This window comes from Lepidochelys kempii, chromosome 7, assembly GCF_965140285.1.
Source record: "Lepidochelys kempii isolate rLepKem1 chromosome 7, rLepKem1.hap1, whole genome shotgun sequence".
NCBI lineage: Eukaryota > Metazoa > Chordata > Testudines > Cheloniidae > Lepidochelys > Lepidochelys kempii.
In genome coordinates, this window is record NC_136386.1 from 14255549 (window position 1) to 14278598 (window position 23050).

Here is a 23050-nt window from a genome sequence, read left to right on the forward strand (position 1 = left end):
TCTAATGTATTTGTTGTCTGAATTTATTCAATGATGTTTTTCTTTTGTGAATATCATGGCTTGCTTTTTCAGCTGTATTGCTTTGATTTAATTGTGTCTCTATTCCCTGATTGGGTGAGCGTAACTACAGCAATAAGGTTTTACTTGTGAAGGTTTGCAGAAACTGAATTTAAAATTTGCTTCTGATGAGTATTTTAAGTGTGCAAGTTTAGCATGCACTTTCTGTGAGCATTCTTGTTAGCAATATCAATTGCACACAACATGTATGGAAAAAGGGTGCAGACACTGCTGAGGTGAGTTTTGTTTAAACATTCAGATAAATATTGCAGCAAATGTATGCTATTGACACATCTATATTATTTAAGTGAAACCAAGACCAGAGAACCCCAGTAAGACTCAAAATATTAAGAAAAGAAGATCTTACTGTACATACTGGTCATGGAGCTCTTTGACTTTCTGAACTGGAGAAGAAAAACACTGTAGGGAGGGTCTCTTTTCCAGTTGCAAACAGGAGCTTTACATGATCTCCCTGACACCAGGTTTCCTTGGTGAACAGCTGTTGGATTGTGATAGTTATAGACTATATATTAACACCTAGTTCATGATCATAACTCTCAAATAATTTAGTGAAGCCCCTTTGTTTTCTTGGAAAAACCCTATGTCCCCTTTTCATTCATGCCTTTGATATATTTTCTTCCTGCCAACAGCCTTGGGTTTTTTTGTTTGTTTGTTTTTATCTTCTTCCCTCCATTGCCCTTCCCTCTTAGCTCCATCGCTGTCTGTGTCTTATCATGCTTGGATTGTAAACTGTTGGGGCAGGAAGCAGGTCTAGGCTTGTCTACTGTGCTATATTCAAATGTTAAAAGACTAATCATATTTAATACATAATCTGTGTCCTATCACAAGTTTGGAGGAGTGTACGATACTGAGAACTTTCCAACTGTTCTTGTGTTTGCATCAGAAAGCAACCACATTTACCTCGCTATCTCAAATATTTTCCCTCTGGGAGAGTTCCCAAAGTGTTCAAAGTAAAACAAAATCTCTATAGTTATCATTTTAAGTGCTCTGGAACCATGCAATACTGGTCACATATTGTTTTTGTTCTTATCTGTTTTGTGGAACCTTTTTTATTAAACTAGTTTTTTTAAAAAAACAAACAAACCGTTTTTTGCCCACACGTTTTGAACTGTCATTGTGACCTGAAATCAAGTTTGGTGATTCCTAGGCCACCTACCAGCAACCGATGCTTTCTTTACCCTCTGCCATCACCATTCTTCTTCCTGATGACCATGTTCCCTTGTGCCAGTTAACACTCCGTCTCTCAGCACAACCCTAACTTTTTCCATGCCACCATTCACACTTTGAGGGCACATTCACATATGATAATTCTTTTGTAATGATTAATTGTGTCTTTTAACTCACAAAGCCCTTACGGAATTTTAGAAATGAGTTCGAACAATCATTTTTTCTGATATGTATTTACAAAGTAGATACAGGAAGCATGGGCTAAGGGTTAAATACAAATCGCTCACTCACCAAGTACCTTTTTCCACAAACCAGCGGTTAAGACTAGCCATTAAGACTACACGGACAATGGTAGTAGTTACAGAACACTCAAACACTGATCACCACCAGCTGACATAGAAAAGCTACTGCCATCTCTGTCGATACCAAGCATACCAAACCTGTTGATATCTTGATGTTATCAGATTCAGCACACTTTGTTGTCATCACAACAGCAACATCTCACACCATCTCTGTTGCTAAGTAATAGCTATACATACAGGGATACAGGGAGAGGGGCAGAGAAAGTGACCTCCATTCCCTTGTACTTTAAAGGGAAAATCTGGTTCCAGGCGCCTAACCCAAGCATAGAATCATAGAATATCAGGGTTGGAAGGGACCTCAGGAGGTCATCTAGTCCAACCCCCTGCTCAAAGCAGGACCAATCCCCAACTAAATCATCCCAGCCAGAGCTCTGTCAAGCCTGACCTTAAAAACATCTAAGGAAGAAGATTCTACCACCTCCCTAGGTAACGCATTCCAGTGTTTCACCACCCTCCTAGTGAAAAAGTTTTTCCTAATATCCAACCTAAACCTCCCCCACTGCAACTTGAGACCATTACTCCTTGTCCTGTCCTCTTCTACCACTGAGAAAAGTCTAGAACCATCCTCTCTGGAACCACCTCTCAGGTAGTTGAAAGCAGCTATCAAATCCCCCCTCATTCTTCTCTTCTGCAGAGTAAACAATCCCAGTTCCCTCAGCCTCTCCTCATAAGTCATGTGTTCCAGACCCCTAATAATTTTTGTTGCCCTTCGCTGGACTCTCTCCAGTTTATCCACATCCTCCTTGTAGTGCGGGGCCCAAAACTGGACACAGTAGTCCAGATGAGGCCTCACCAATGTTGAATAGAGGGGAACGATCACGTCCCTCGATCTGCTGGCTATGCCCCTACTTATACATCCCAAAATGCCATTGGCCTTCTTGGCAATAAGGGCACACTGTTGACTCATATCCAGCTTCTCGTCCACTGTCACCCCTAGGTCCTTTTCCGCAGAACTGCTGCCTAGCCATTCAGTCCCTAGTCTGTAGCTGTGCATTGGGTTCTTCCGTCCTAAGTGCAGGACCCTGCACTTATCCTTGTTGAACCTCATCAGATTTCTTTTGGCCCAATCCTCCAATTTGTCTAGGTCCCTCTGTATCCTACCCCTGCCCTCCAGCGTATCTACCACTCCTCCTAGTTTAGTATCATCCGCAAATTTGCTGAGAGTGCAATCCACACCATCCTCCAGATCATTTATGAAGATATTGAATAAAACCGGCCCCAGGACCGACCCTTGGGGCACTCCACTTGATACCGGCTGCCAACTAGACATGGAGCCATTGATCACTACCTGTTGAGCCCGACAATCTAGCCAACTTTCTACCCACTTTATAGTGCATTCATCCAGCCCATACTTCTTTAATTTGCTGACAAGAATACTGTGGGAGACCGTGTCAAAAGCTTTGCTAAAGTCAAGAAACAATACATCCACTGCTTTCCCTTCATCCACAGAACCAGTAATCTCATCATAGAAGGCGATTAGATTACTCAGGCATGACCTTCCCTTGGTGAATCCATGCTGACTGTTCCTGATCACTTTTCTCTCATGTAAGTGCTTCAGGATTGATTCCTTGAGGACCTGCTCCATGATTTTTCCGAGGACTGAGGTGAGACTGACTGGCCTGTAGTTCCCAGGATCCTCCTTCTTCCCTTTTTTAAAGATGGGCACTACATTAGCCTTTTTCCAGTCATCCGGGACTTCCCCCATTCGCCATGAGTTTTCAAAGATAATGGCCAATGGCTCTGCAATCACAGCCGCCAATTCCTTTAGCACTCTCGGATGCAACGCGTCCGGCCCCATGGACTTGTGCACGTCCAGCTTTTCTAAATAGTCCCTAACCACTTCTTTCTCCACAGAGGGCTGGCCACCTACTCTCCATGCTGTGATGCCTAGCACAGCAGTCTGGGAGCTGACCTTGTTAGTGAAGACAGAGGCAAAAAAAGTATTGAGTACATTAGCTTTTTCCACATCCTCTGTCACTAGGTTGCCTCCCTCATTCAGTAAGGGGCCCACACTTTCCTTGGCTTTCTTCTTGTTGCCAACATACCTGAAGAAACCCTTCTTGTTACTCTTAACATCTCTTGCTAGCTGCAGCTCCAGGTGTGATTTGGCCCTCCTGATTTCATTCCTACATGCCCGAGCAATATTTTTATACTTTTCCCTGGTCATTTGTCCAATCTTCCACTTCTTGTAAGCTTCTTTTTTATGTTTAAGATCCGCAAGGATTTCACCGTTAAGCCAAGCTGGTCGCCTGCCATATTTACTATTCTTTCAACGCATCGGGATGGTTTGTCCCTGTAACCTCAATAGGGATTCCTTGAAATACAGCTAGCTCTCCTGGACTCCTTTCCCCTTCATGTTATTCCCCCAAGGGATCCTACCCATCATTTCCCTGAGGGAGTCGAATTCTGCTTTCCTGAAGTCCAGGGTCCATATTCTGCTGCTTACCTTTCTTCCCTGTGTCAGGATCCTGAACTCGACCAACTCATGGTCACTGCCTCCCAGATTCCCATCCACTTTTGCTTCCCCCACTAATTCTTCCCGGTTTGTGAGCAGCAGGTCAAGAAAAGCTCCGCCCCTAGTTGGCTCCTCTAGCACTTGCACCAGGAAATTGTCCCCTACATTTTCCAAAAACTTCCTGGATTGTCTATGCACTGCTGTAGTGCTCTTCCAGCAGATATCAGGAAGATTAAAGTCGCCCATGAGAACCAGGGCGTGTGATCTAGTAGCTTGATCAGTTGGACTGGGCTCTGAAGAATTCTGTAGGTGTAACTTGGAAGGATCCTCTCTGAATTTATGATGGAGGTAGTAGTGGAGGGTTAGAGGAGCCACCATAGCTTCTGTGACATCACCTCCATGTAAGGATCAGCATAGTGTCAGAGCCACCTGCCCAACTCCACTCCAAACCCTGCTGCATATGGGCATGCAGAAATCGCCTGTAGAGCTCAGATCGGTGCTGCACAGAGGTGGGCTGTTGAACTCCTACTCCTCTCAGTGAAGCAGAACTTCCGTGCTCCCACTGCCCTTTCACACATGCTGAAGAGGAAAAGAATTTGGAGCCACGGGTAGTATATGGATGATTTGAGGCAGAGGTGGAAGCAAGCCATAATATTAGAATATCTGTAGAAATTTAGAATTTGCATCCAAAATTCATAGCTAGTATAAAATACTGCTGGACTTCATGTCCTCATGGATACCACCAAAATTCATAGTGATCTTACTTACAAAACTCAACATTCTGAAAGGGTTTGGAAATATATGTCAAAGTCTCAAAATCTGAGTGGGTAGGACATGTATCAGACTTTTTTTTTTTTAATGTGATGTACTCATTTTCCCTATTTATTTTTCCCTTTACTGAAATTCATGAAGTCCCAGGATGCTCTGACTGAAATCAAACTACACAGACATGTTGTTCTGGGAATAGATAGCTCTTACCCAACTGATGAAAATCTAACCATACAAGTTGCTAATAAGCTAAGTCCACCATGGTGGCAGGTGCATTGAAATGTGCAGTGTTCTAACAAATAATTTAATGATATGGTATAGACTATTGTATGCATATATTTGTTAAATTAAAAGTTCAGCTCATAGGCAGTGGAGTTACAGCAAGGCTGAATTTGGCCCAAGGATTCTGTGCATGCTTCTCATTATGTGGAAGTTATTTCTTTTAAAAGAAATGCATTAATGAAATAGAATGAAAAAACTATATATGGACTTAAAGTTTTGTGGCTTCATTAAGTGTAAAGATATTAATTGGCCATTATCTTTTCTCCACCTCTGATGAGCAGTATATATAGTGGTCATTTGGAGTGGAGGTGCTAGTGAAATTTGCATGCAATTTGCAGATTAATTTTTAAAGAATTAATTTTCTCTGCTAAGACAACACCCATAAATATTAGTGATTTCTTGTATGGTGGTCAGGGACAAAAGGACGTTTAATGACTTTCTTGTGATAATGAAGATCCTTACATGATTTTGCATAGTCAAAGGTATTTCTTGGCTGGTCTTTTTCATTAGTACCTTTTATACATTAATGCAAATGAAACAGTGACTATTAGAATAAATTGCTGGGTGAAGGATAATAACTTACTGTTTTGCTATATTAAATTCCCCCAACATACTGCCAATTTCCAGTGAATTTTATCAAATTGGACCTGGATAGTATATTAAGGTTGCTTTTGATTTTTATTCTTCGCCATATTTGATTTGAATAACCTTTTTTTAGAGTAACACACTTTCTTGCAGCTAAAGCAACTAGGAGGTGTCAGCAATAGATTTTCCCTTTAAGTATCAAATCTGATAAATGGATATCCCATGGTTAGGAAAATTACATACACTTAATACCTGAGGCAAGTGAGTTGCAATCTCAGCAAAAGCTTAAATGATAACTCTGCTTCTTGTAGATGCAAAAGGGAGCATTAACACTTTCCTAGCAGCATTCGTGGTAAGGAATTATTGTCATCTCCTTTGTATATTCATGGGGAATTTACAACAAAAAAACAAACAAAAAAACCATGGCTGGTGACTTTTAACAGAACGTTACAGGAATATATATTTTAAAGAAATAATGTAGCTATAATCTTATTAATCCCTGCACATATGCACAGAGAATTTGAAAATTGGAATTACTCAAGTTTTACAGGTTTTTGATTACATTAATTAGTTGTATACCTTACCCCCACACATACATCATACATTACTCTAGTTGCATTAATACTGGCTTCAGAATGCCATATCCAAGGCAGATCACATCTTTCAAAGGAATGGCTATGGCATTTCCACTGACACCTTTATTTGAACTGCTGTGTGAAGGTCTTACACACTAGTAAGGTTGTATTATGCCTGAAGCTCTACATGCCCACGATGGGAACATATAAGATCTCATAAGCGAAGCCTGTTCAGTAGTTGGATGGGAGATCTCTGTGGAACTCCTGAGATTCTCGATGAACTGCTGTTGATGATTCTGTTGCTACTCTTTTCTCTGAGTCAGGACCGTGCCAAAAATGTCAGATCTGGTGTTGGGGGCCGCAGTGCTGTGAGAGCTATCCTCTTTTAAATGAGGCATAAAAGTGAGTTTATAATCACCTGTAGTCATTAAAGTTCTTGTGACACTGTACTAGTAAGTATGGGTGTGATCCTGCAAAGACTAGCACATGTTCTTACCTGTAGCTGCTGCAACTAATTACGTTGGCCTCAATCTGACTAGTCATAGTACATAAAGTTAAATGTGTGTTAGCCATTGCAGGTTTGGGGCCCAAACTAACCTCAGTCTCTTAGGCAGAATTCAGTTTCAGTAACTACATGGTACTTACTAAATTCCCTCTGTGATTCAGATATGATATTGTTCACTTATCATTCTAAACCCTTGAGTAATGCTTCTGTGTGCTGTTAAAACTGTCAAATACCACCCCAGCGCTTGCCACATGGTGAGTGTGAGTCCATTGTAGTTTGTAAAGACTTTACTGTCCTATGCCCTGAGACTCTAAATAAATGTTGTTTTAATTAAGAGCTTGATCATAAAGGGGGGGAAAAGAAACTCTCATTTTAAATAGCAACCTACAGTAGAAGACAATAAAAAGTCAACATCTGTCAGCAGTCTTTGTAGATATTTTTTCTAATCTAAGCATAGGGGAAAGACAGTTGTATTTTCTAACACTGTTTAGTAAACACTGGAAAATACAGTGGCTGAAATTAAACTAACAATGTTAATAAATATTTTGTTTATTTTAATCATTTTTTTGTGCGATGAAGTCTCATGGGCTGTAAAGTAGACGCATACAATTAGAAAAGCAACATTCAGGCACATAATTTGCATGCGGCTGGGATGAGGATCTGTGCAAAGGCCCATTCACAGATATGCAAAGGAATGCCAATTGAAAACTGAATTCATTTAGGATATAACATCCAGAGAAGAACAGACACATTTTTAAGGAAGAATGAACAGAGACTGGGTGAAGATCAAGTTGTTTCCTATTCACACTAAAGTCTTTGTCACAAGAATATATTAATGTTAACATATTTCCTGTTCAGTGCACAGCTCAAGAATGCAGAATGTCTCTCCTATATCATAGGAATTACTGTAGTGGAACATGCTACTATGATCTTTTTCAATATTTAGCATTTCAGTTGTCTGTCTAAACTTCTTTTCTCCTATTACAGGCAACTCTGAGAAGCTGAGGTATATATTCATAATATAGAGACAGCTCTGTACTGAGTGATGATAGACATCCAGAGTCTTGCAGATCAGCACCCTGTTGTAGGAGAATCAGTGATGCAGAGTATATTATTAGGTTTCAGAGTAACAGCCGTGTTAGTCTGTATTCGCAAAAAGAAAAGGAGTACTTGTGGCACCTTAGAGACTAACCAATTTATTTGAGCATGAGCTTTTGTGAGCTACAGCTCACTTCATCGGATGCATACCGTGGAAACTGCAGCAGACATTATATACACACAGAGATCATGAAACAATACCTCCTCCCACCCCACTGTCCTGCTGGTAATAGCTTATCTAAAGTGATCATCAAGTTGGGCCATTTCCAGCACAAATCCAGGTTTTCTCACCCTCCACCCCCCCACACACGAACTCACTCTCCTGCTGGTAATAGCCCATCCAAAGTGACAACTCTCTTCACAATGTGCATGATAATCAAGGTGGGCCATTTCCTGCACAAATCCAGGTTCTCTCACCCCCTCACCCCCCTCCAAAAACCACACACACAAACTCACTCTCCTGCTGGTAATAGCTCATCCAAAGTGACCACTCTCCCTACAATGTGCATGATAATCAAGTTGGGCCATTTCCAGCACAAATCCAGGTTTTCTCACCCCCCCCCTCCTTTTTTTCCCCCGGGGACACATATACACACACACAAACTCACTCTCCTGCTGGCAATAGCTCATCCAAACTGACCACTCTCCAAGTTTAAATCCAAGTTTAACCAGAACATCTGGGGGGGGGGGTAGGAAAAAACAAGGGGAAATAGGCTACCTTGCATAATGACTTAGCCACTCCCAGTCTCTATTTAAGCCTAAATTAATAGTATCCAATTTGCAAATGAATTCCAATTCAGCAGTTTCTCGCTGGAGTCTGGATTTGAAGTTTTTTTGTTTTAAGATAGCGACCTTCATGTCTGTAATTGCGTGACCAGAGAGATTGAAGTGTTCTCCGACTGGTTTATGAATGTTATAATTCTTGACATCTGATTTGTGTCCATTTATTCTTTTACGTAGAGACTGTCCAGTTTGACCAATGTAAATGCAGAGGGGCATTGCTGGCACATGATGGCATATATCACATTGGTGGATGTGCAGGTGAACGAGCCTCTGATAGTGTGGCTGATGTTATTAGGCCCTGTGATGGTGTCCCCTGAATAGATTTGTGGGCACAGTTGGCAACGGGCTTTGTTGCAAGGATAAGTTCCTGGGTTAGTGGTTCTGTTGTGTGGTATGTGGTTGTTGGTGAGTATTTGCTTCAAGTTGCGGGGCTGTGTGTAGGCAAGGACTGGCCTGTCTCCCAAGATTTGTGAGAGTGTTGGGTCATCCTTTAGGATAGGTTGTAGATCCTTAATAATGCGTTGGAGGGGTTTTAGTTGGGGGCTGAAGGTGACGGCTAGTGGCGTTCTGTTATTTTCTTTGTTGGGCCTGTCCTGTAGTAGGTGATTTCTGGGAACTCTTCTGGCTCTATCAATCTGTTTCTTCACTTCCGCAGGTGGGTATTGTAGTTGCAAGAAAGCTTGATAGAGATCTTGTAGGTGTTTGTCTCTGCCTGAGGGGTTGGAGCAAATGTGGTTGTATCGCAGAGCTTGGCTGTAGACGATGGATCGTGTGGTGTGATCAGGGTGAAAGCTGGAGGCATGTAGGTAGGAATAGCGGTCAGTAGGTTTCCATATAGGGTGGTGTTTATGTGACCATTGTTTATTAGCACTGTAGTGTCCAGGAAGTGGATCTCTTGTGTGGACTGGACCAGGCTGAGGTTGATGGTGGGATGGATTTGTGCTGGACATGGCCCACCTTGATTACCATGCACATTGTAGGGAGAGTGGTCACTTTGGATGAGCTATTACCAGCAGGAGAGTGAGTTTGTGTGTGTGTTTTTTGGAGGGGGGTGAGGGGGTGAGAGAACCTGGATTTGTGCAGGAAATGGCCCACCTTGATTATCATGCACATTGTGAAGAGAGTTGTCACTTTGGATGGGCTATTACCAGCAGGAGAGTGAGTTTGTGTGTGGGGGGGTGGAGGGTGAGAAAACCTGGATTTGTGCTGGAAATGGCCCAACTTGATGATCACTTTAGATAAGCTATTACCAGCAGGACTGTGGGGTGAGAGGAGGTATTGTTTCATGATCTCTGTGTGTATATAATGTCTGCTGCAGTTTCCACAGTATGCATCCGATGAAGTGAGCTGTAGCTCACAAAAGCTTATGCTCAAATAAATTGGTTAGTCTCTAAGGTGCCACAAGTACTCCTTTTCTTTTTGAGTATATTATTAGTTTGCTTTACTTACAAATTGCCTATCCCTGGAGCAGAGGTGGTCAAACACCATGGAAAACTTTTCTTTCCAAAATTGCAGCCCAACAACAATGCCAACTTCTGAGGGAGAAACTCTGTCTCAAGAATTAACTCTACTCAGGTCTTGTGTACACTACAAAATTAAGTTGACTTAAGTTAGGTCGACATCACCAAAGTAATTACTGTGGTGGTTCATGTCCACACAATGCCCCCTCTGTCGGTGGTGTGCATCCTCACCAGGAGCCCTTCCACTAACTTAACTGTGTGGGGCATTGTGGGGCACTAACAACTGGAGCCCCCCCAGCCCTATGGCCACAGCCCAAAGTATCAGTCCCTCACAGGGCTCTCAGCTGGAGCCCCACTTCTCCAGGGCTGACAGCTGGAGCTGTGAGCCCCGTGTGAGGCAGGCTGTCAGCCCTGCGGTGGTGGGGCTCCAGCTGTGAGACCCGTGTGGGACTGACAGCCAACAAGCAATGTAAGTAATGCAGTGTCTACACAGACACTGTATCACCCTAACTACATTGATCAAAGCGCTACACCTCTCACAGAGGTGGTTATTAGGTCGAGGTAGTGGGCAATTTATATCGGCGGGAGCAATCTTCTAATGTAGACACTTACAGAGTTAGGTCAGCGTAAGCTGCCTTACGTCGACCTACCTTTGTAGTGTAGACAAAGCCTAGTGTAGACAGACTGAGCCAAAAGTATATTCCTCCGCTGCTCATTACAGCTTTCCCTACCCCAAAGAACTGGCAACAACAAAATTAACAGTACATTGTTGCTTGCAAGCAAAACAAAACAAAACACATGTGCACACACACCAAAACTTGTAAGACCATGCACAAGAGTGCCATCTGGTGAGTACTTCAACAACAGTATTAATTCCTTTTGGTCTGCTTATGACTAGGCTTGATATTAAAGATGAAAATTGTAGCAAGAATATATCACAAATGTTTTTTGGACAACAGATGTGTAATAACATGTTAACTTCAAAGTCTTTAGTATTGACTCTCCAGTCCACATATGGGAGATTTGAAAATGCAACTCCCTTTTATAGTATTTATTTTTCTATTGTGGTAGCATGTAAGTAGGCTTGGAATCATTAGATTTTTATTGGTAAATGTTGGTAAACATTGATTTCACTGTACACACACAAGCTGATGAAAAATATTTCCATCAGAGATCATTAAAATGTACAGATAGGAAAAGTAAGAAAAATGCTGCTTGAGAGCTTATTAGAGTTGGATGTAAGGGTATTTACTTTGTGTATTTTGACATGTGACACTGACCCTTTGTGTTTTAATGATGATAAACCTTTCACTATTTGAATCTTAATGTCTATTGTCATTAAATAATTATTGTCTGATTTCCCACAGGTGTGAAAATTGAAATTGATAAAAACTAAAAAAAGCTTAAAACTCATAATTTTGTGCAACTTTCAAAACAGAAATAGATAAAAATGGAAAAAGTTCTTAAATATTGATATTGTCTGTTGAAACTATAAAATAAAATAAAATAAAATAAAATAAACTGAATTCTGCCAAGCCTAACATAAGAAACCCAAGCAGGGATCATGGCCTCATTTTTATTAGGCAACCTACAAATTACTAACACAAAGGTAAACCCTGCCCTATAGATCTCACAGAGTGAGTATTTTACCTGTGTAAATAGTTAGTGCATCTACAGAAGTACAGACTTTCTTAAGAATAAGTTGTTCTCAGAAGACACTTTCAACCAAGGCATATAATACACTTGAGTTTCATCCCAAAGTACTCAAAATAAACTCTCCCTTTTCACCTCAACAATTTTGGGAATTATAAATTGCTACACATGGAGTAAATTCTATTAATAAATTTGTAATAGGAAGGGAAAGGAAACTAAGAAAATGGTTCACAAATAAACATTTAAGTTCAGCCTTTATAATTTTAATATTGGTCAATTCCCATCTTTGCCATTGATTCATCATAAGATCATGGGCAAATCACTTACACACACTATGCACTATGCCTTAGTTTCCCTGTTTGTTAAATGCTATGACATCACCTATTGGGTTCTATTTCCTGTTCTGACATCAATGTCTTGCATGACCTATCTTGAGGTTTTTTTCCACATCTGAAAGCTTAACTTATACACTCTCCCTCTAGGCTACTGGGGGGGCCTTTTCTGAGAAATGTAATAGAAGGAATAATTTTACCAGGTCACATGGTTTCACTTTTGAACAGGAGCCCAGTCTGATTGAGAGACTGACGATAACATTGTCCATAATCTGAGGATTTTTTATATCAATGCTTCTGTTCACAGAGAATCCTGTCTAGTTTTCAAGTAATTGCAATTTCTTAAATAATTTACTATTCTTGCCCTTGAAACACTTCTCCAATGACCAGCGTCAAAAGGCTGTGCTACCCAACGGCTCTATAAGAGACATTGTTCCTTCTAGAGTAGCTGCTGGGTTGGTGAAATACCACGTTACACCCAAATCAGGAATGTGGCTATATATATAGTACATCACAGTGTAAAGAATACTATGAGTGTAGCAGTTTGAAAATCCTAAATATTTGGTAGGTAGGATGCTTATAAAACTTCACTTTCCCCAAAATTTGGGTTCTCAGTTTGGCCTTCAATTTTGAAGAAACAATGATGATACAGTTTTTTCCTCTGGATTTCCAATAAAGTAGGGAGAGATGGAACAGTAAGATGTGTAGTAAACTTTGTCAATTTGAGAAATAAATTACAATAATCCTCCTATAAATCTGGAATACATTTTCCATTTTATAGTTTGAAAACTTTCGTTGGAAGGAGTTGTGTTCACTTTATTGCTCAAAAGTTTTATCATTTGAAAGTGACTCAGTACATCAATTCACATTTTGTTATGGACAAGGTCAAAAACATCAAGTGTGCAAGTACTTTGTAATTGGCTGTCTGTTGTAAACACCAGGGGACTCAATCTATTACATGCACTTCAGTGCACTAAACCAACACTACATGAAGCCATCAGAGCATAGAATAGTTTTGCTAATCTCTCATAGTAATTAATGCAGGTGATCCTGCTCATATAAAATGGACATTCATCATATGATGGACTTTTAAAAAAATCATTGAAAGCATTCAATAATCAAACACATCTTGAACCCTCATCAGACATTAAGGAAAATAAATTTAAAGAAGAAAAATCTCTAAAGTGGAAATTCTGATCAATAGTAATGTTTCTCTGGACCATAAAAAATTACTGCAGACAAACATCATGGAGTTGATTTTTTTCACAAGCACTATTATAACTCCAGTTGATATTCATGGAAGGTACATGTGCAAGGATAGAAAAAGAGATATCTCTGACCCTGTTTCAAACCACCTTTTCAAGTCAGTGGAAATTTTGGGTGCACAAGGAATGTAGGCTCAAGCCCAATGTACTGTATATTTAAAATGTTAAGGTCATTTTACACAAAATAACAAAAAATAGGGAATTCAAAGTTAAGACTGACACTGTTCTTAAGAGGTTAAGGGTGTGGGAAGGGCAAAAAGCACAAAATTATGGTCTAAAGAATGATGTGACAGCCTTCAGTTTGATTTTTTTCCCCTTGTTTGAAACATCAGACTATTGTCTCATTGTTTCCTTGTGCTCCCTCGTTTATCTTTCTGTACTTGCTTCTTGTCTCATGCCTTACTTTTAGATTGTAATTTCTTTGGGGGCTGGGACAGTCTTTTTTGCAATGAATTTGCACAGTGCCATGGACCAAGACTGGGGCTCCTACTTACTACTGCAGTACAAATAATTAATAAAAATAATACTAAATGGTAACTACAGTGGACATTGCATTTCTCTCTTATCTAGTTATAGTATTTTTAAATACCTGGTACATAAACTAATTCTAATGTATGTTGTTTTATGCCACAACTAACTTCTCGTTCGTATACATATTTCAATTAGCAATACATGATTTTGACATGTTTATTTTAAATGAATATTATTTAAATCTAATATTTTAAACTGATTATCATGCTTCAGTTATATCAATAATTATTTATGTCATGAACCATAGTGTCAGCAGAATTATCATATGTTATACATATTCCATTGTTTACAGGTTATTAGTTCAACACTCCATAAAAAGATCTATTGTGTTACTCTGCTACTGCAGATTTTCCTAAAATTAAAACATCCATATCCCATTACCAATCACTAAATCATCTGACACCTCATTTAAAGGTGCCAAAGTACTTAGTCGCTGTCTAATTTTAACCTTGACATTTGGACTAAATGCCAGTCTTTCCTGTTTTAAGACTCAAATCACTGGTGATCTTTATATTTTGTTCTGTATCATTAATTACAGGCATATTAAAAATACCAAAAAGTTCATTGTATTAGGTAACTGCAACAACAAAAACTCATATATATTATATGAGTGTGGCAGGGTGCTGCTACAGAAGCCCTTAATCAGCTCCTGCCACTCCAGCCCCAATCAGGGAGAATGTATTGGGGCTGGGTGAACCGCCCTATGTTTGCCTGATTAGCTGACCACACCTGCCAGCCTCATTAGCAGGAGCTATAAGGCTGGCAGGAAGTGAGGGAAAGAGGGGTGGAGACTAAGAGTGGGAGGCCAGGCTCAGAGGGAGTAGGAGTCTCCTAGTCTGTTGCTGGCCAGGCCTGTGGTAGGCCAAGCAGTTGTAAAGCCTGTATATAGTTGGAAACTGGTGGTGGGAAACTGATCACGGATAAAGAATACGGGTGTTGCACCAGACTGAAAGGTCTCTGATTCACGGAGGAGAAGGGCCCAGGGGCCGAATCTGGAGGGGGCAGTGTGAACCCCATTACAATGAGAAACACTGATGATCCATCTGTTGTACATTTCCCCTTTACATTTGTTCTGAACCAAAACTTTCTGGTGACAATGTTATGATTTTTAAATGCTGAATTCCCTGCAAACCTTTTTCAGTGATATAGTTAATCAAGTCGTTTGGATGTGTTGAAAGCTGTCATGTATTTTGGTTATCATGTAGACAAGATAGTCCACTAGATCAAAGGTCATTTTGTTACATATGACATGTCCAGTGATTTAATCTTCATCTAGTCTCCTACAGCCTGATCCAGCTCCCGTTTTAGTAAATGGGACTTTTCCAGTGAAATCCATTGGCAAAATCCTCATTGACCTCAATGAGAATAGGATCAGGCCATAAAATATGGTAGGACTGCAGATTTTGAAAGCTCCTGTGAACCTGAAAATGCCCTTATTGTTTTGTGAAGTCTGTCAGAAAAAGTAAACCCACCTCTGTATTCAAGAGCATTTGAAGCTGAGATGACATGTCCTCCATATCTTTATTTCTAAACATAGAGCTAAATTATCAAAGCATAGGGTGACCAAATAGCAACTGTGAAAAAACGGGACGAGGGTGGGGGGTAATAGGCGCCTATATAAGAAAAAGTCCCAAAAAACAGGGCTGTCCCTTTAAAAATGGGACATCCGGTCACCCTATCAAAGCATCATGTGCTGTTAGCCATGTAACTCCAATTAATAACAAAGAAATTTCTGCAAAAAGAAGTCAACACTACACTTTGAAAATTAGCCTTATAACACATTTTTTAAAAAACAGAAATCTGTTTACAAAGCTTAATGGATGGCTCTGTGTAGGCAGGTTTACTATTTTGTCAAATACTGCACTGTGATATATTCTCCTCACAACAAACATTTCCATCTACCCTACCATAGCCCATAGCCAACCACACTTCCTCCTGAGAACTGTAATCAAGATGTGGTGTAGAGAGTCAGTAAAGTAGAGGTTCTACTTACAGAGTAGGGTGACTAGACAGCAAATGTGAAAAATTGGGACGGGGGTGGGGGCTAATAGGAGCCTATATAAGAAAAAGACCCAAAAATCGGGACTGTCCCTATAAAATCAGGACATCTGGTCACCCTACTGATAGACTCACACCAGACACATCTGTTCTGACTTGAACAGGTCTTAGTTTCACCTGCATTCATAAGCATAAATAGTCTCTTTTTACTGTCTTGCTTTTTCGGGATTTTTTTGTCAGTTGCCTTTTTCCTGTGTTCTTTTATTCTCTGTTCTTTTCTCTTTGTTTTGGGGAACTTATCTTGCTTTTGTTATCCTTTCTGCTATGCTTTTTTTAAAATCTGTTTTTAAATATATACTTTTTCTGTTGTCTACTCTTTCTTGTATATATTTTTTCTTCCCGGTCTTCATATTCTTATCAATTGTTTCCTTGCTTCTATTTGTCTGTTCTTTGTGCTGGCTGTTTTCATTCAAGCTTCCTCTTTCTGGCCACAAAGAACACAATAGGCCTTTCTTAATAATTTTCTTGCTTGAAAGTAATCCAATCATCTTTCTAACCTGGACCATTGCTATCTAAAGCACATTTCTGTGTGTGTTGAAAGACGAGAGTCTTAATATATGAAGGGACACTGCCAATTGGAGTATTTTTAAACTTTTTTTTTTAAATAAAAAATCTTATTTCTGAGAGGACACTCTCTAAATAGTGTTTCATTATTTTTATAAAGGTTTTGGGTGGGCCCTAGAACAAAACACATGAAGACCTACCAGACTCCCTATCTTGTCCTTGTTGTACGCTCTTGTCAAGATTCCTTCCCCACTCTGAACTCTAGGGTAAAATGTGGGGACCTGCATGAAAATCTCCTAAGCTTACTTTTACCAGCTTAGGTTAAAACTTCCCCAAGGTACAAAATTATTTTACCCTTGGATTTCCACTGCCACCACCAAACTTTATCTGGGTTTACTGGGAAACGTGGTTTGGACACGTCTTTCCCCCCAAAATCCTCCCAACCCTTGCACCCCACTTCCTGGGGAAGGTTCAGTAAAAATCCTCACCAATTTGCATAGGTGACCACAGACCCAAACCCTTGGATCTGAGAACAATGAAAAAGCATTCAGTTTTCTTACAAAGAAGACTTTTAATAGAAGTAAAGGAATCACCTCCGTAAAATCAGGATGGTAGATACCTTACAGGGTAATTAGATTCAAAACATAGAGAATCCCTCTAGGCAAAACCTTAAGTTACAAAAAAGACACAGAGACAGGGATAGTCATTCTATTCAGCACAGCTCTTTTCTCAGTCATTTAAAGAAATCATAATCTAACACATAAACCTAGCTAGATTACTTACTAAAAGTTCTAAGACTCCATTCCTGTTCTGTCCCCGGCAAAAGCAGCATACAGACAGACACAGACCCTTTGTTTTCTCCCTCCTCCCAGCTTTTGAAAGTATCTTGTCTCCTCATTGGTCATTTTGGTCAGGTGCCAGCGAGGTTACCTTTAGCTTCTTAACCCTTTACAGGTAAGAGGATTTTTCCTCTGGCCAGGAGGGATTTTAAAGGGGTTTACCCTTCCCTTTATATTTATGACAGCTCTTATTTCAGTTTTATTGTTGCTCCTGCTGTAACTACTAAAACATCTTCTTGCAGGGCCTGTGCAAATGAGCAGTGCATGAGACTGCAGCAGAATAGTGAGTGATATCATGCTGGTACATGAGACAGGAAGTGTAACTGACCATCCTCAGAACAATGGAATGGACTTTTTACTGTTCAAATGCACAAAGTAAACAAACTTGAGTGGGGGGTTGGGGGGAGGAGAGGACAATGTTTCCCGCTCTGATCTTGTTCAGTTTAGGAGGTTTAGGAGGTTGCTTATAACAATAGATACAAAAATTACAGATTAAACTATGATTTTTTCCTTTCTTTTTTTTTAAATCTAAAAACTTGTTCCGTGATCCAAGACATTTAGCAAAAATGTCACAAATAGTGTGGTATGTGGAGTTGCATAATATTCTAGGCACAAAATTATTGTGTACCTAGTGCTGTAAAAACTTTACAGGGTACTTGTCACAGCAGCACTATAGTGTCCTACCAGTATTTCAGTTTTAGTCTACCGGGATACTGTCAGACATTGAATGTTATAGTCTGGCAATTAAAGATACTTGTCTGGCATGTATGACCACTTCATGCAGCAGGGGTTGCAGAATTTTGTGATGTGGCGTATGCGTATAACATGTACATGAGTGTTGGTTTTTGCAAGTTACCTAAACTGTGCGATGGCACTATTAATTTAAGACACAGCGTTGTATAAGAAAATATAATTATTCATGCCATGTATGATGTGTGGCACAGTATTGTAATAACATATCACATTTTAAATAGGCATTTGTTTCTGTTGTGTTCTCTTACCCAAACAATTTAACTTCACCTACTCGTTGGTACGGCCATTCTCCACTTTTATGAAAATTGACCAAGACAAACATATATATGTGTCATTCTTGGAAGCTCCCCTTTTTTGTGGGTTGGCATCATACCACACGAAACTAAATTTAGTACAGAGGCCATTGCCATGTCCTTAAATGTACAAATAATGCCAAATTACAAAGGTCAGGAGTTTGGATCTGATAACACATGGATATTGTCTTTTTGGTCTTTATCCCATCTGTATTAATTTGCAGCATAAACTTCCACCTAGGTCATTTTCCCTCACTTAAATCCAATTTTTGTGGACCAGGATTTAACTGTGGATGGTTCCACTACAGGTGGGTTATAGTCTCTGCATCTTTTCTTATATTAGTATTTATTTGTATTGTTGCTACTAAAGGCCATAATCAAGAAGGGGTTCACTGTGCTAGGTGGGCAAAAACCAAACACAAAGAATTTACAATCTAAGGCCTTCACCCTGCCAGTTTTTAGCCATTTGCCTAACTTTAAGCACATGGTTAGTCTCACTGGGGCCTAAACTGATAAGCAGTGTAACAGGACAAACAGGGTGGGAAAGTGGTATGCAATTTTTAAAAGGCCACACACTTTAAATGTAATTAAATAGGAATTGATTCATTAGGCAAATTTGACAATTAATATGACTTAGAGTGCCTGGGTTGTGCAACATTATGAACATATGCACTTTTTCAGCTTAAAAAAAATGCAAAGCCAGTCTGATACTCTTCATTCATCCCTATCCTCCTCTTTAACACATTTTTCCTGATAAAATGCCTTTTGATAAGGTTACTTGAGCATGGCTACCACTGCTGATGTATAAACATTCTGATAACATTCTACATTTTTAGGTAATGTATTAATCGGGGTGCCATATATATCTCTCTACTCATAGTACTTTTGTTACCTGCGATGCCGATTATGTTGTGACTGACTGACTCATACAGCAGCGATTGTTTGGGTGACTTTCATACAGTGAAATAATGCAGACCCTTCCTGCTGCTTTTCCTACTGTGCTGGATTTATGCGGTAGCAAAGAAAGTGCACCAATGTGTTTCTGCTTGTTTCATCTCATCAGCCCCATCAGCTTTTGCTCAAGGTTTTTGTGCTTGGCTTTGTGCATTCTCAGCATGTCATTCTGATTTTAAATACTCTTCACCACAACTAATACTTCATCTGTACTCCAATCCTATTTTTTTTATATATATACTTAATTATTCTTTTTTTTAGATCAATGCCTCCTTTCATCAATGGAAAACTGCTAGTATTTCTTCCTCTTCTTGATGCCTCTCCACAATCTTCAGTGTCCTTTGATGTCACAGGTCCTACTACACACCTTCCAAACTTTTTGTGCTCCTTAAGTATATCTCCCTTTCTGTAATCTCTCTCTCTCTCTGTAGTCTATCATGTTTATCCTTTCTATATGTGTCCTTCAAGTAGCCATTAGTATATTCCTAACACAATACAAATTGTTTCTGTCCCCACAGTGGTCCTAAAACCCAATTGACATCAGTAGCTCTCTGTATTCGAATATTACTTCCCTAGCAGTGTTTGAACGGGGTGAAATTGATGCCTGTACAGAGAGCCTGATGCCTCTGTGTTCCTCTAAAGACCTGAAAATAGGACTTAAGTGGTGGACAGGTTTACGTGGGGTCAGAGACCTTGTCTGTATACTTGATGGTAAAGCGCGATACGCCTCAATGGTGCTGGATAGATCATGAGAAAATATGTCCCAGTGGTTAAAGCAAAGCATATGAATCGGGAGTTCTGGGGTATGTTCCTGCCCATATCGCTGACTCACTGTGTCAGAAGCGCAGCTTTTCTGAGGCTCTGTTTCCCCAGCTAGCAGGGAAACTGATATTTACAGAGTAGTCTGTGACTTAATGAGCAGAAACCACTTTGAGAATCTTTGATGAAAGATGCTTTAGAAGTGCAAAATGTTGTCATTTTGGTGGGTTATTTTTAAACTAATAGCAAAGTACGGGCCCACAGTAAAGGACTCAGAGGGTCTGTGAAATCTTCCTGGGAAGCAAGAGACATCTCTATTACTTACAAGTGTTTCCTGTTCTGAGGGACCTGGCAGGAAGCCTTGTACTCTTCAGCTGTCTCCATTGTACATAACACTGCATTTTGTTTCTGAAGTAACACCACTTTTTAATCTGATATCCAATACCTTCAGGATGGAAGCTCTCACCTCAAACCACAACTCATGTATTTGAGCTGTCTTGTAAGTTTGACATTCTAGTAATATCACACGTTCCATCCTGTAGTTGTCCTCAGTCAGTTTTAAGAATGTACAGTGAATCATTACCACTTTGTTCTCTTATAGGCAGAATTTAGCTATTGCAAATTAATGGTTATTATTTCCTTATCACGCCTGTCATGATAGGTCAAAAGATGTACCAGTTGCCCGGGCACCGGGTAACTAAAACAACAAAGATTCAAGCATACTTAATGAACAGCTTCCAAAGAAAGGTAAGATCTTTGTGTGTACGGAACAGAGAGAGGCAGGCTAGGAGGCATGGTTGGGGGAGGGATACGTAGGACTAAAATGAACAGCACTGCTCCCAGTCCTTGATTATAGCTATGGGACCAGTGCCTCTGATGTATCTTGGAGAAACCCTTTGGCTGCTGTAAGTTATGCTGATAGACATCTTGGCCCCCAACAACCCGTGGATCATGGAAGGCAGAAAGGTGATGAGCAGCCACTTTCCCCATTCCTGAGATGCTCCAAATGTGAGCTGAGCACAGCTAAGAATTCAGCCTTCCACTCCATCTCCAGTTAATGTCCATGTTTAGCCTGTTTTGCTACCATCATCCTTAAAGCATTAACATTTGCATCAGAGATGTGATAGCTTCAAGATGTCTGTAGTACACACAAAGATCCTTTCCATCACTGGGGAATGCCACTGAATTCAGTAAGCACAAGAAGGTCAAAATGGGGGGAAATGAAATTCTTTCCTTTGCAGTCTTTAACGATAAGTAAAAGGTCTTTCCAAACTAAGGAGGTTGCAAAACAGCTTTGTAAGCTTTTCAAATAGCTACACTTCTAAAAATGTAATATCAGAGTATGGTTCTGCTCTAAAAAGAGATAGCAAAAGGGACAATGTGGAGTTCCAGGCTTATTGCATCTCAGTAAGTTCAGTTTACAAGTAAAAAGATGTTTTTCTTTTCTCCAACTGCTGGCTCTCTATGAGATCTGAAAGTCATGCTGTGCTCTTTCTGGCTTGTACATCTCCAACAGCAATAAAGAATCTGCAGGACAAATTCTGCCCTTAACTACACCTGTGGAGCCCCATGGTTTTCCAGGATTTCACAGGTGTAACTGACAATAGAGTTGGCTCTGCAGTTCCTCTGAAAATCAAGAGTGTAAAGAACAAGAATAGCTGAAAGGAAAAGCTCCAAAGAGGGAAAGGATCTAATTAAAGTTGTACAAAAAGTTGTGTAACTAGAAGTGAAAGGTGAAAAAATAATCAAGATAACATTTAAGCTGTAGAAATGTATTGAGCATGAGCTGTATTGGACTGTAGAATATTCTCCCTAGGGACGTAGTGGAAGGCTCTTTACTTGAACATTTTAAATGAAATTGGCTAAACACTAGAAAACATACTGTAGGGAACAATCCTGCATTGGCAGAGGTGCCCCAACACACACTAAAGGGGAGAAGGTAAACGATACACTCAGCTGGATGTTTTACTGACTAATATGTTTACTAACTCCTAGGATTTAAAAACAACAGCAAAAGTAGCCGATCGCACTCAGTGTGTTTATCATAGGATTTTTTTCTCAGAACACAATATTCCGAAATTCATAGGCTTTTCGAAGTAAGAGATGCATAAGACCATCTAATTCAACCAACTCATTTCTAGGCATTTGACGTAGTCCACCTAACATGCTGTCTCCATCTCTAACTTCTATGATTCCATGATCAAAGAAGCCATTTGAATGTAAGAGTCCTGAATCAAGCGGAGGGACTGAATGACACAGGTGACTGATAATGGGATAGAGGGCCATGTGCCACTGGATATGTGCTGTCCAGAGGTTAAAGCATGTGGATGAGACAGAATGGTGAGGCCTGTACTCTTCGATAGATCCCATTCTCTCTGACTACGCATTGCAACATACAAGGCCGTCAAACCAGGCATCTCTCCTGGGTACTATCGTCTCCCACTAACATACCCACATCTCTGGGGAATGGCTATTATCACACGTTTTTTCTTTATATAAAGGGAGAATAATTCTATTTTCTGAGAAGTTGACTATAAAGGTTATCCTAGCATCAAGGAGATAATAAGCAGGGAAGGTTGAGATTTGTCTGATTCTTAGGAATAGAGGGCTGGATGTCAGGCAAAACAATGTTTGGGTTTAATGAGAAAAATTGCCTTTAACCAAACCATCATGAGACATCAATATGGAAGCATTTAATTCATTACACCCTCTTATTCTCATCAGACTGTTGAGAATACGAAGATATATCAATCCCCCAGACCACAAAACTCATTTTTACCTCATCCTGTGGATTTAAAAAAGATGGAAGGCCCAGCCTCTATGTGAGGACTGCTATTAACAATAAGCAGGTAAAAAGAAATGGTAACCATATTTTCATATTAACATTCTTACAACTCAGGGTATTCGTCCCTAGGAAGTACTGTTCTGCAATACTAAACATTTTGAAATAGTTACTGTGCTCAGGAGATTGTTTCCAAGAGATTTACTGAG

At 40.0% G+C, this 23050-nt stretch overlaps 1 protein-coding gene across 9 annotated transcripts in view; it reads left to right on the plus strand.

Moving 5' to 3' along the window:
- The window catches only part of LOC140914094 (contactin-4), a 664334-nt gene that overhangs the window by 260159 nt on the left and 381125 nt on the right, over positions 1–23050 (plus strand). The window contains exon 1 of one of the 9 annotated variants that reach the window (XM_073351155.2): positions 19588–19653. The exons of the other annotated variants lie outside the window; for them this stretch is intronic. The gene's annotated coding sequence lies outside the window, so the exon portion shown is untranslated. Of the gene's footprint in view, positions 1–19587; positions 19654–23050 lie in introns of those variants that run through there. 9 annotated transcript variants of the gene reach the window in all.